This window comes from Phyllopteryx taeniolatus, chromosome 8 (assembly GCF_024500385.1).
Source record: "Phyllopteryx taeniolatus isolate TA_2022b chromosome 8, UOR_Ptae_1.2, whole genome shotgun sequence".
In the NCBI taxonomy this organism is placed as follows: Eukaryota; Metazoa; Chordata; class Actinopteri; order Syngnathiformes; family Syngnathidae; genus Phyllopteryx; species Phyllopteryx taeniolatus.
Window position 1 is genome coordinate 22,828,682 of NC_084509.1, and position 13,710 is coordinate 22,842,391.

At 42.6% G+C, this 13,710-nt stretch overlaps 1 protein-coding gene across 3 annotated transcripts in view; it reads left to right on the top strand.

The window, feature by feature from the left end:
• Nucleotides 1-1,180: 1,180 nt before the first annotated feature.
• kcnj13 (potassium inwardly rectifying channel subfamily J member 13) overlaps nt 1,181-13,710 on the top strand; it is a 40,515-nt gene continuing 27,985 nt past the window's right edge. For 2 of the 3 annotated variants that reach the window (XM_061782996.1, XM_061782995.1), the window contains exons 1-3: nt 1,181-1,312; nt 5,756-5,895; nt 7,231-7,656. The gene's annotated coding sequence lies outside the window, so the exon portion shown is untranslated. Of the gene's footprint in view, nt 1,313-5,755; nt 5,896-6,883; nt 7,657-13,710 lie in introns of those variants that run through there. The other variant, XR_009789859.1, reaches the window with a different exon arrangement.

The following is a 13,710-nucleotide window of genomic DNA, read 5'->3' on the forward strand; positions in this document are numbered from 1 at the left end:
CAAACTTTATTCATTCAATTAATCCTCAATCATTCTTTAAGGCATGTAATCTTACCGGAAATGACTACAGCACTATAGGGAGGAAGCAGCACTTAAAATTGTGATGACAGTAATGCTATTTATTCTGGTTTATGTGGAATTTAGTTTAAACAGATTGCATAAATCGCTCGCACAGATTAAAGGTTTATTCAGAAACTTGTTTACTTCGTGATTATCCAACAGTGCCTAGATTGACATCTGATTTTACAATAATAGGAAATACTGGTGAAATAATGGTCAGGATGTATTATAATATCCTAAATCATAGTATAAAATGTCTGGTACTGTAGTTTGACAGCTGCAACGTATACATGCGTGTAATAGTGAATTGGACAACGCAAAGCACAGTGCTGATGCAGATGATGACAGAGAATGGGAGGACATTGAACGTTTTGAACGACCCCAAGACCAGAAAGATTCCGCACGCTCTGACGTCCTTCAGTGGGCCCACAACTCCAAGCTCACGTGTCATTCCGTCATCACCCACATGATTCAGTTCATCCAGCAACACTTCTGGTGGCCCAGCCTCGTTAAAGACACCCAGGAGTTCGCCCAAGCCTGCGCCGTCTGCGCCCGACGGACGTTTTCACACCTGCCTCCAGCTGGTCTTCTGCGCCCCTTAACCATCCCGAGCCGCCCCTGGTCCCACATCGCTTTTGACTTCATCACCGGCCTGTCCCCTTCTGAAGGTAACACCATCGTTTTCATTGTTGTCGATCCATTTTCTAAATATGTCCATTACATACCCCTTCCCAAGCTACCCTCTGCTTTTGAAACTGCTAACCTCCTTGTTCATCATGTTTTCAAACTCCACGGGATCCCCATCGACATCGTCTCGGACCGGGGACCCCAGCTCTCCTCCCTGGTCTGGAAATAATTCTTTAAGGCAGTGGGTGCAGCAGCCATCTTGTCGTCAGGGTACCATCCACAGACCAACAGCCAGATGCAGCGGGCGAATCAATCCCTGGAGTCAGCCCTTCGCTGCATTGCCGCACACAACCCCACCTCCTGGAGCTCATTCGTCCCATGGATTGAGTACGCCCACAACTCCCTCACCAGCTCCGACACCGGTATGTCTCCGTTCATGGCCTGCTATGATTTTCAACCTCCATTGTTCAAGGAACAGGATCATGCAGTGGCAGTTCCCGCGGTGAGAGATCACCTGAGAAGGGTCCAGTCCGTGTGGAAGTACGTCAGGGCTGCCTTGGTCCGATCTGCGGAAAGGAATAAATGCCTTGCGGACCTTCGTCGTTCCCCTGCACCTGAGTACAAGGTGTGTCAGTCCGTTTGGCTTTCCTCCCGTGACCTCCCAATCCTGCAAACTCATGCCGCGCTTTATCGGTCAGTTTCCCATCACTAAAATAATCAATCCCACGTCCGTTCAACTTCAACTCCCACAGTCTCTAAAAATTCATCCCACCTTCCACGTGTCATTGCTTAAGCCTGTCTCAACCTGCGCCCTGAGGCCCTACCCCCCCGTGTTATCGACAACCATCCGGCCTTCATGGTTTTGCGTTTTGGGGAGGGGTTACCAGTACCTGGTGGACTGGGAGGGGTATGGTCCGGAGGAGCTTTCATGGATTTCCCGTAAAATAATCCTCAACGACTCCTTGCTATTGGACTTTTATGCGGCTCACCCTCGTGAACTCGTTAAAGAGCTGCTTTTAATCTTAGGACCTTCAATCTTAAATATTATAAATTTATCACTCTCCTCTGGGGCTGTACCTGCAGCTTTCAAGACAGCCGTTATTCGACCCTTACGCAAAAGACCCAAACTCGACCCTGAGAGTCTTTGCAATTATAAGCCAGTGTCAAATCTCCCATTTATTTCAGAAATTCTTGAAAAACAAATTGTAGTACAACTTCTTAATGACCACATGGCCTCTAGCAATCTATTTGAACTTCTTCAGTCCGGATTCAGGGCAGACCACTCTACTGAAACGGCCCTTGCAAAAGTGACGAATGATCTTTTACTGACTATGGATTGTGACAGCTCATCAATACTATTAATACAACCCCAATTCCAATGAAGTTGGGACGTTGTGTTAAACATAAATAAAAACAGAATACAATGATTTGGAAATCATGTTTAATGAATACATTACAAAGACAAGATATTTAATGTTCGAACTGATAAACTTGATTGTTTTTAGCAAATAATTATTATGGCTACAACACGTTCAAAAAACACGTGGTCATGTTTACCACTGTGTTACATCACCTTTTCTTTTAAACGTTTCAATAAACGTTTGGGAACTGAGGACACTAATTGTTGAAACTTTGTAGGTGGAATTCTTTCCCATTCTTGCTTGATGTTCAACAGTCCGGGATCTCCGTTGTCGTATTTTACGCTTCATAATGCGCCCCACATTTTCAATGGGAGACAGGTCTGGACTGCAGGCAGGCCAGTCTAGTATCCGCACTCTTCTACGAAGCCACGCTGTTGTAACACCTGCAGAATGTGGTTTGGCATTGTCTTGCTGAATTAAGCAGGGGCATCCGTGAAAAAGATGTTGCTTGGATGGCAGCATATGTTTCTCCAAAACCTGTATGTGTCATGGGTGTGTGTTCCGGTTGTTGTTTTCCCCCTGTCCCGTACACACCTGCTCCTGAGAGCATCTACACCACCGGTGCCTCGTTCACCCTAATTACCCCTTGCATTTAACCTCGTGTCTCATTCTTTCTAGTCGCCAGTTCGTTGGACCTTGTCGTCGTGTTCCAGCGTTCCTTGTTTCCACGTCACAGACTCACAGTAAGACGAGACACTGTTCAGATTATCGACCTCGCCTTTTTCCCTCACGTTTTTGGATACTGTTGCCTTTTTTTGATTGCCTGCCTGTGTACCGACCTCTGCCCGTATATTAAACCTCTTTTTTTGAAACTGTCCATTTGTTTTGGAGTCGTGCATTTTTGGGTCCTATACTCTGTTCCGTTCATGACAGAACGAACTGGCCATAACATGGACCCAGCAGACTCAGACCTGGTGCAGGGTCAAGCGCAGGGTCAACGCCTCTCGAAGCAGTATAAGCAGCTTGCTGCCCTCCAACTTCATCTAGAGGGACTGTCAGAGCATCAAGACAATATGATGAGACAGGTGCCCCACAGTTTGAAGTTCTTATGAAAATGACTCAGAAGAAGGAACCATTTGGCACAACACCTGATACCGCCACGGTAACGTTTTTATGTGAAGCAGTTACCATGCAACCACCTGCCACCCCCGCTGCTGTCTTCCCACAGCTCTCTCGACCAGAGAGGTTCTCTGAGTAAGTTACCCATGCTATTAGTAAAGTTTCAAGTTGCACTTACGGATGCCGAACTTACTGACATTGGTTTTCTGAAGGGTTCCGAGCCAATGTGGTGATATCCTTTTCACATTGATGTTGGTTTTTGATGCAGTGCCGCCTGAGGGATCGAAGGTCACGGGCATTCATTGTTGGTTTTGGGCCTTGCCGCTTACATGCAGTGATTTATCCAGATTCTCTGAACCTTTTGATGATATTATGGCATGTAGATTATGAAATCCCTGAATTCGTTGCAATTGTACATTGAGGAACATTGTCCTTAAACTGTTCGACTATTTTCTCACGCACTTGTTCACAAAGAGGTGAACCTCGCCCCATCTTTGCTTGTGAATGACTGAGCAATTTAGGGAAGCTCCTTTTATACCCAATCATGGCACCCACCTGATCCCAATTAGCCTGTTCACCTCTGGGATGTTCCAAACAGGTGTTTGATGAGCATTCCTCAAGTTTCTCAGTCTTTTTTGCCACCTGTCCCAGCTTTTTTGGAACGTGTTGCAGCCATAAAATTCAAAGTTAAAGATTATTTGCCAAATACAATAAAGTTGATCAGTTTGAACATTAAATATCTTGTCTTTGAAGTGTATTCAATTAAATATGATTTGCAAATCATTGTATTCTCTTTTTATTTATGTTTAACATAAAGTCCCAACTTCATTGGAATTGGGGTTGTATATCATGCCGATAAGATCGGATTCTGAGGTACTCTGCAATTCCCACCCCTACTCAAAAGTCGTCATGAAGAAATGAAGCCACAACGTGGTTTCCTAAATATTGCAATGCATTTCCAGTGTAAAGGGTCCCAAATTCATTTTTCACGACCGCTTTGTTGGAGTAGTTTCCTGTGGTATGTGTGGGGAAGGCGGAGGGTCACCCATTTCTGTTTGTTGCAGCTATCGCCATCCAGGCTTTCCAGCCAGGTTGAACATCATTTGCAAATCATTGTATTCTGTTTTTATTTATGTTTAACCCAACGTCCCAACTTCATTGGAATTGGGGTTGTACTTGACCTCAGCTCTGCCTTTGATACCGTCGGTCATAATATACTACTACAACGTAGATCGCCTCGAAATCAATATCAGTATTAGAAGCCCAGGACTTTCTTGGTTTAGCTCTTATCTCTTAGATAGGATGTACCGTGTAATCCATTTTAATGTGACCTCTTAGTTTTTTAATGTCACTTCCGGAGTCCCGCAGGGATCGGTACTTGGCCCTCTTTTGTTCAGTATCCATATGCTACAGTACATCATACGCAAATATAAGTTCACCTTACATTGTTATGTTGATGATACTCAGCTATACATGCCATGCAAACTAACCAACCTACATGACAGCTCTAATCTGGAGGTTTGAGGTTGGGATTAAACAATGGATGTCCTGTAACTCGTTGCTCCTTAACCCTGAGAAAACTGAGCTGTTGATTATTGGCACTGCTAGCCAATTGTTTCAGGACCCCACTCTGAGTTTTGACAAAAGCATCATTACCCAAAGTGACTCAGCAAAGAATCTCTGTTATATATGACTCAACTCTCTCCTTTCAAAAGCACATTAGGAACATTACCAAAACGGTGTGTTTTTCATCTTCGCAATATCGCGAAGATACGGCCCATCGTGTCCGCTAGTGACGCAGAGATCATAGTGGACGTATTTGTTATGGCTCGCCTTGACTATGGATGAGGACGAGAAAGTCATATTATCCCGATACTGACCAACTTGCATTGGCTCCCGGTCCACTTGAGATGCAGTTTTAAGGTTCTGTTACTTACTCACAGAGTTGAGACCAAGTCATTGCTTCACAAGTCACTCGTCAGTCTCAAGTTTTTGCCCTCAAGTCCTGAGTCAAGTCCCAAGTCGAGATAGGCAAGGCCCGAGTCAAAGGTCCCAAGTCCTAGATTTTGAAACTCTAACTCTAGGACTTACGACTTGACTTTGAGTTTAAAGTCTAGGGCTTGCCATTTGAAGTCAAGACAGGCAACTCCTGAGTCCAGTCACAAGTCCTGTTTCAAAATCTAGGACTTGCGACTTGACTCGAGCCTTGCCAGTCTCAACTTGGGACTTGACTTAGGACTTAAGGGCAAAGACTTGAGACTTGCAAACCAATGACTTGGTCCCGCCTCTGCTTACTCATAAGATATTGCTTATCTTACTGACTTAGTCATACAGTATGTTCCGTCCCGAAACCTACAGTCGCAAAACATTGGTCTTTTGAAAAAAAAGTCTGCATACTCTAGAGCATTTTCTATCCAATCTTTAATACTCTGGAATGCCCTACCGGCGGATATTAGAACTGCTACCTCACTAGAAATGTTTATATCCAGACTTAAGACTTTTTTTTACTTTTGGTACTTATTTAAAGTACAAGTGGGCCTGTTTTACTCCCGCTTTTCCTATCTCCTCCCCCCTCGTCTCCTGCTCAGAGAGATGGCTAGGTGACGATGATCAATTCTGAGGCTGTTGCTGTACCGATTCTGCACCGACCAAATGGGACGAGATCGGAGGTGGACCACTTCTCCAGAGTCGTTGCTATGGAGGATTCTGCTCCGACCACCTGGGCCAGGTACTGAGGCAGAACTACTTTCTACTACTACCTGTGGCGCCTCTTCTCTTACGCCATTTTAATTAACATTGTACAGCACCATACTATGTGATAAATCTTGCCCATTCGACATCCATTGCAGCCTGGTGATCCTGGAAGGGAGATCCCCCATCTCCAGTCCCTTCTCAAGGTTTCTTTCTTCCCCAAATGAGGTTTTGAGATTTTCCTTATCCAATTTGGGCATGTCGTCAATAATTGCCAACTGTGGGCCTGTGAAGCCATTTGAGACTCTTTTGTGACTAAGGAATAAACAAATAAACTCGACTAACACATTGTAATTGAAACATTGTTTCAGCTGTTTTTTAATTTTTCTATATTCAAGCAAAGTGTTGATGTTTAAACTGCGCTCCATTATAGTAACTTAGAATAATGTTAAATATACTTTTTAGGATTAAAGCCCGTCTCATTTTTGCCTAACACTTAGGCCTACTATGCTACAGTATTTTTATGTTGGTCATGATGGTGGTACTTGGAAGACTATTTCTTTTAGCTGGTACTCAGTATAAAAGCTTTGAGAATCACTGGCTTAACCTATAATAAAACCACATGTGATATTTGAATGATTGTATTCATAATTGCAGGATGGTCAATATATAGTATCAACTTCATGAAGATGCCATTGGTCTGTATTTGCACCACCGTGGCTAACTGTAGCCTCACAGAGCTGCTTGCACAGCTGTAGAGGCTGCTTTATTGTTTTAAGTGGGCCTCAAGATGTCATTCAGCCTGTGCTGGACTGAAAGTGGTGCTCGTGGTTTTGGGTGTTTGTGGTCTATTTCAGACCTGAAATATCTTGAAGTGTCCCAGGACTTGGTCTGAGTGTTATGGCAAAATGAAGAGTTCACTTGTAATGAGACCACATGTTAAATAATCATGGATGTAAATTGTGTATCCAGGACAGTGTGATGTACAAAAAGGATTTCCTGCTGCTCAAGGGTCGAAAGCCATCGTTCACATTTTACCTCCTGTCATGTGTCTTTGCTATTCTTTTGTCACCAGCGAAGAAGCCCCTCGGTTAATACGTTAACTATTCTAGGGTCGAGCAGCAATGGAGTAACTGTGTCACTATTCATTTAGGAGGTTGAACTGTACTGTACTCAAATTACTGTATGGATATTGTTTCTTATTTATTATTTTTTAAACTTATTTTAGGTATGTGTGTTTAGGAAAACTGCACTGTATCTCAGGACAGAAAACAAATTGGGACAGAACATTTCCATGTGTATGTGTGTAATAAATACTTAAATATGCTGTATGCAGACACATCAGCAACTTTTTTTTTCTTTTTTTCCCTAGCAGTAGCAGCGGGACACCAAGCAGCAACAAGCTGCTTTTTGAATGAACTGTGACAAGGTGGTGGTCTTTTCCCCCCTCCCTCTGTCGTCTATCTTCCGGGAACGCTAATAGGCTCCATGCAGAGTAATGTGACCAATCGAATCATCCTCGGCCCGGAGCTGGAAGTTGCAGATCAGCAGGGCAGAGAGCATCGCGCTCACTACAGCTGCAGCATAAAAGGGAAAAAAAAAAACTCAGCGGTGACACGAACAGTGTTTGTCTCAGGACAGGGATTTTACAGGGATTTTACACCCTGTCCTGCCAAAAGGAACTACCATTTGCAGCATTTCAATTGGTTTTGTCCACTTTTTCCACTTGGCAGACCTCAGACCAGCTCATTGGTGAAAAGGTCAGAGGGCCCCTCTGTAACCCTGACTGCTGATTGAGGTGAGTCCACAGAATAGACTCTCATATCAGGACAATGAGCTGTGATGTGATCAGTTTACTCAATTTGAGGAAACAAAGTTAACGTGACTTGTTTGTCACATTCAACAAACCGCAATTTATAAATACCAATAAATAACTGTATTCGGTAGATATGACTTGTTTGTTCAATAATACATATTCTTTAAAGAGCAAAACTGTTTATTAAATGGAGCCATTCGCACTCTGTATAACTCATTTTTGACAATGGTGTTTGTACTGCATTGAAGATGCCTGGTCATACAAGGGCCTATGCAAATTAATACATGCTCAATCAGTCGACTGAATGTGACATAAAGTATTGTGAGTTAGGCAGTCACATTTCTTTTTGCTAAGTTGTAAAAACTTGGGTTGTAGATGGGGAGGGGAATGGCTGACTGGTCTCAGTCTTGTGTCACGACCATTACCAGGTCTTAAGTATGACAATTGTCTCATGGTATTTTACTGACATATGTTACATAAAGTACAGCACTGTTTATTTCATCGGATGTTTGAATAAATGACTTAAAGGAACTTTATTTTTGTAGATGTATAAAAAATGTCATGTATATTGATTTAGAGTGGACTCTGATAAAAAATATCCATCCATCCATCTTCAACACCGCTTATCCTGGTTAGGGTTGCAGGACGCTGGAGCCTATCCCAGCTGACTTTGGGCAAAAGGCGCACTACACCCTGAACTGGTCACCAGTCAGTCACGGGGCACATTCGCACTCACATTCACACCATCACTGAGTGGGAACTGAACCCACACTGCCCGCACCAAAGTCAGGCGAGTGTACCACTACACCATCAGTGACTCTGATTAAAAAAAAATAATAATAAAAAATAAATTTAGTTTTATTAGCACCATGGACTATGATAGGTCTTTTTTTGTTTCAGTTGCCACTGATTAATAAAATTTCTAAAAAGAGCAAAGTGTATAATTCCCCTCACCTTCCAAAAATATGCAGACTCCAAATTGGTGGCTGGTGACCAGTACAGGGTGTACCCTGCTCTCGCTCAAAGTCAGCTGGGATAGGCTCACTCAGCCACAACACTAATGAAGACAAGTCGTAAATAAAATGGATGGCTGTTTAACTGAAAAGTGAAGATTTGTTAATTGATTATACTGTGGGGGCAAAATGTCTGTCCACATGGCTTTAACATGACAGTTCATGTTGAAGTTTTTATACCATGTTACAATGCCAACAGTTTCCAAGGTACAGCAATATTTTGCAACAATGCCTTGATGGGTTTCAATTTTAGATTGCGAAAGCCCTCACTAGTGAAGATGTTACCATAGCCCATGTCCGCCGCAACCAAACTTCAAATATTAGGGATTAATTTTTTCTTTTTTTTTCTTTGACACAAGGTCAAAGGCCATGTAGTAAGTTAATGCTTTTGCAGGAGGCGGGATACAACCTGAACTGGTTGCCAGCCACTATAAATAATTTTGGATATGGTCAATTACCTGCCTGGTTAACTTGTCTATAAAGCACTCAATTTTCCCTGTAGCTAGAAAGGTGGCCCCAGTTATTCTAATATTTAAATCTGGTCATAAAACTTAAATGAATAATTACAGACCGGTTAGAATCCTGCCCGCTATATAAAAAGAAAATAATAAGATATAAGTGGATAGCCGAACAACTCTTCAATCTAAAAATTTGCCAGAACACACTGTATCCTATGGAATTTGGATTCCGGTCCCACCATTCTACTGACTCAACCATTTCTCTTTTCCTGGAAAAAAATTTGCTTTATAGATCAAAATATTTTATAATTATTCGTATTATATATATAGTAGTAGTATATTGGTACTATTAGTAGCAGTAATAGTAGTAGTAGTATTTCTAGATTTGAAAAAAGCTTTTGTTTCTGTTAACGATCAAATTTTATTCAACAAACTATCCCATTTTAACTTCTCCACTCAAGCTGTTTAGTGTAAGAAATCATATCTTTCAACAGAAAGCAGTGTGTGCAGGTCAATGGCGCAAAATCCTCCTTCTTCTGCTTTTGTTCCACAAGGTTCCATCCTTGGCCCGATTTTATTCTCTTTGTATGTTAATGATCTGCTCAACGTTTGCTATGATATTCATTTTCAAATGTATGTGGATTACCAGCGGCACGGCCTCGCCAGTGTGGCGTTTGCATGTTCTCCCCATGTTTGCGTGGGTTCTCTCCAGGTACTCCCATTTCCTCCCACATACCAAAAACATGCCTTGTTGGTTAACTGAAGATTCCAAATTGCCCGTAGGTGTGAATGTGAGTTCAAATAGTTTTTTGTCTATATGTGCCCTGCGATTGGCTGGCGACCAGTTCAGGGTGTACCCCGCTTCTCGCCCGAAGATAGCTGGGATAGGCTCCAGCGCGCACGCAAACCTAGTGAGGATAAGCCGTAAAGAAAATGAATGAATGAATGAATGTGGATGACCAATCATTTTTACAACAACCAAAAATGTTGAAGAAGCTGCCTCACGCTAGCAATAACTCAAATACTGTACAGTATGGTTGTCAAGCAACTCTCTGCTACTGAACATGAGGAAAACAATGTATGATATTCTTTAAAAAAAATAATAATAATAAATAAAAAACAGCAAAGATATTTTGACATCTTTTTAGCAGGAAAAGAGCTATAAATTGTTTTATGGATTTAAGTAGGGTTTGTTTTAGATTCTGCTCTGTGTCTTAAGTGTCAGATGGAGAAAAAAAACTCCAACACTGTCAAATTGAACTTGTATAACTTGTACAAACAAACAAGAGCTGCTCTGACTGTGGGTCCCGCCCTAACTTTCCTGCATTCAATGATTCTCTCACACATTGACTACTATATTACTATCTGGTCATTTACTGAAGCAACAAATCCTAAACCTGTGGAGTCCCTGTACAAAAAGAGCCTTGAAAACCTTGGACCAAAAAAACAAAACAAAACAAAAATCATATCATCATTGAAACATCATTTCAAATTACAACTTGCTCAGTTGTGAACATTTAAAAATAAAAAATAAAAATAGCTTTTTTCACGGACTAGGACTCTTGAGTATCTAACTATCTTGATTTTCTTGCAACCACAAGCCTGCGTGTGTTTGCCAATTTGACAGACCAGTCTACGCCAAGCGTACCGGGCCAGGCTGGCTGTGGCTCAGTTGGTAGAGCAGGTCGTGACCGAGGTTTGAATCCCGGCTCCGACTGTTGTCGAAGTGTCCTTGGGGAAAACATTCAACCCCAAATTGCTCCCGGTGAGCCTGACAGTGCCTTGCATGCCAACAGCTGCCCATTGTTGTATGAATGTGTGTGTTAATAGGTGAATGTGAGGCTTTGTAAAGCGCTTTGGGCAGCGTAGGGTGTAGATAAAGCAATATAAATAACTGCAGTCGATTTACTATTTACCAGTGCAAGGAGGGTTTGTCCTTTGAGATCGGGCCGGCACATGTGACAATTAGGTGGCTTAAAGTCGGTCTCAACTTATACCTGCTCAGACCACGTATAACTTTTGGCAGAATGTAGACCGCTGGTCTAATGCGATTTTGGTGAATTGGATCGGGCCACATTGGCAGACAGATACGTGAGCTCTGTGGTGGATACATTATGTCAGGCGTATTCCATTCAGAAAAAGTTCACATAAGACCCACGTGTACAGCAGCCATCAAACCCTCTAAATCTTGGTAGAAATAAATTTATTGAATGTGTTATTATTATTATTATTATTATTATTATTATTATTGTGGGGAGGGTGGTCTCCAAGTGCCCACTTCATGGTGCAGATCTGTGATCCCCCTCGAGCCAACTTTACATCATCTCCCCGTGGAGCCGTCAGCGCAGCAGATGCGCCCGGGTGCGCTGGTCCATGTAATTATAAACACCGGGTCCAACCCACCTCTGCACAGAGTTATGCCCCACTGTAATTACGCCAGTCAATACAATGGACCCCCAGGTGTTCAATATCAACAGCGAGTAGGGGAAGGCTCGTTTCTGTGGATCCCCTGCCTGACACACTCCACAATGTAATGCAACCATGCCGCACTCTATGTCCAAGACCAATATCTTTCAACCTAATAATAGTACTTTACATTACGAGCACCATCACTTTACAGTAAGCACTTCTCTCCTTTGTACACTAGCTCCGATGGTCTGTCAGAGCTCAGGTTGTGAGTTGGACCCAGATGCAGAGAGAAGAGGAAGGGCATTTCATGAACGAATGTTTATTGTGTGATCGCTTGGTAGGAAGCAGGCAATTTTGTTGGTGGGCAAAAGGGATTCCAAGGGCGATATACGGGGTTGGTAGGGTTCACGTGAGGAGCAGTCTGGCAGGGTAGGAGTCCGGGTTGTCAGTGAGCAGGAGATGAGCGCAGGTTTGCTGGGAGCAAAGGTAGGTGGTCGACTGGGGACAAAGATCAAGAACGGGTTAGAGATCTAATCACAAAGTCTTCGGGAAGCAAAACATGAATAAGGTGGCTAGCCCATGAACTCGGCGTAGAGCGTTGATAGTCAGGTGACGACTTGGTGTGCCACAGCGCCTGAAAAGTAGTCAGCAGTAATTAGGATGATGAGGCAGCTGCTAGACTTCAACATGCCAGACCTGCAAAGCACTCATGACATACCCATACACATGGACTGGACTCAGGGTGCTGAGACAGCAGCCCTGACATGGTCACGTACCACTGATTGATCAGTGTACTTGTATTGTGTATGTCTATTTTTATTGTGTTTATACTCAAAATGTTACATCAACCTGCCATGGTACTGCGGATGGAAACAAGCCTATGGCATAATTAATTAACATGTAAATGTTAATTAACATGCACCGTCCCATTTGAAAATAAATACAAATAGAAATACAGTAACATTTTTCATGGTTAATGGGGACCAGAACCCCCCGCGAAAGGTGAAAAACCACGAAGTAGGATTTGCCCCCCCCCCCCAGGAATTTTTTCGTGTATGTGTATGTGGGTACCAGAATTTTTAAAATATGTAAACAGTATTTATACTTTACATATTTGAGACAAAGATTACAACAGTACACGTTTTTACTTAAATTTTAATTATAAAACCTTATACAGTAATTAACATTCATCAAAATTGCCTTCTGAGAGAGGCGAAGAGGCTTGCGTTGGTGGCGGAGGAGAGGCTCTCGCTTGACTCGTAGAGGCTTTAGGTTCACTCGGAGACTCGTCTGCTGGAGGCGCTGATGGTGTAGCTGGGGTTTTACCTTGGAGAAAAACATGGTGTTGTTGTCTTTGTTTTTTCTTTTGCTTCAAAATTCCCCTGCACAAGGACATAACCCCGTCTCTTATTACGCGGAGTTACCACACGTTTCGCTTCCTTATTGAAGCAGTTTTGCGGATGTTTGCTTCCTCTTTCTTGATGTACCGCACTGTAGATTCATTCACGCCATAATGGCGTGCCACAGATGCATAACTTCTGCCCTCTTTGATCATATCTAAAAGTTTCACTTATTCGCTGATGGTCATCATCTTCTTCTTCCTCTTGGCCGCCCCGGAGGAAGCTTTCGCAGGGGCACAGCGCTTAGGCGGCATTGTAAGGGCTTAACTCATCGAAAAAGGTTATCGCTTAAACAAAAAAAGTTATCACGAACACAACACTAAGATACAGTATGCGAGACAGTCAACAGCGTGGACGAGACTGGCGAGACACAACAAGGGAAGAATTTACAATAATGTCTAACAGTGTACTTCATGTTTCATGATAAAATGTGTCAAATTGCTCACAAAAAAAGAAAAGTCACTTTTACGGTAATAACGTCGAGATGTCGCGAGCATTTTTGTTGCCAAACCCTTTTTAAAAACAATAGTTGAACAAACTGTTTCACTTGACTATTGTATTCAAAACTATATAAATGTGTGTACTGTATATGTAATAATATGATGAGGCGTTTGTACATTTATAGGGTTTCACAGTCATAACGGCCCTCTGAGGGAAACTATAACTACAATTTGGCCCGTGAAAAGATTGAAAAGTTTGACACCTATGCTATAAACAGAGAGTTGCTGTATTTTTCAATCTGGGTACAGCCATGCA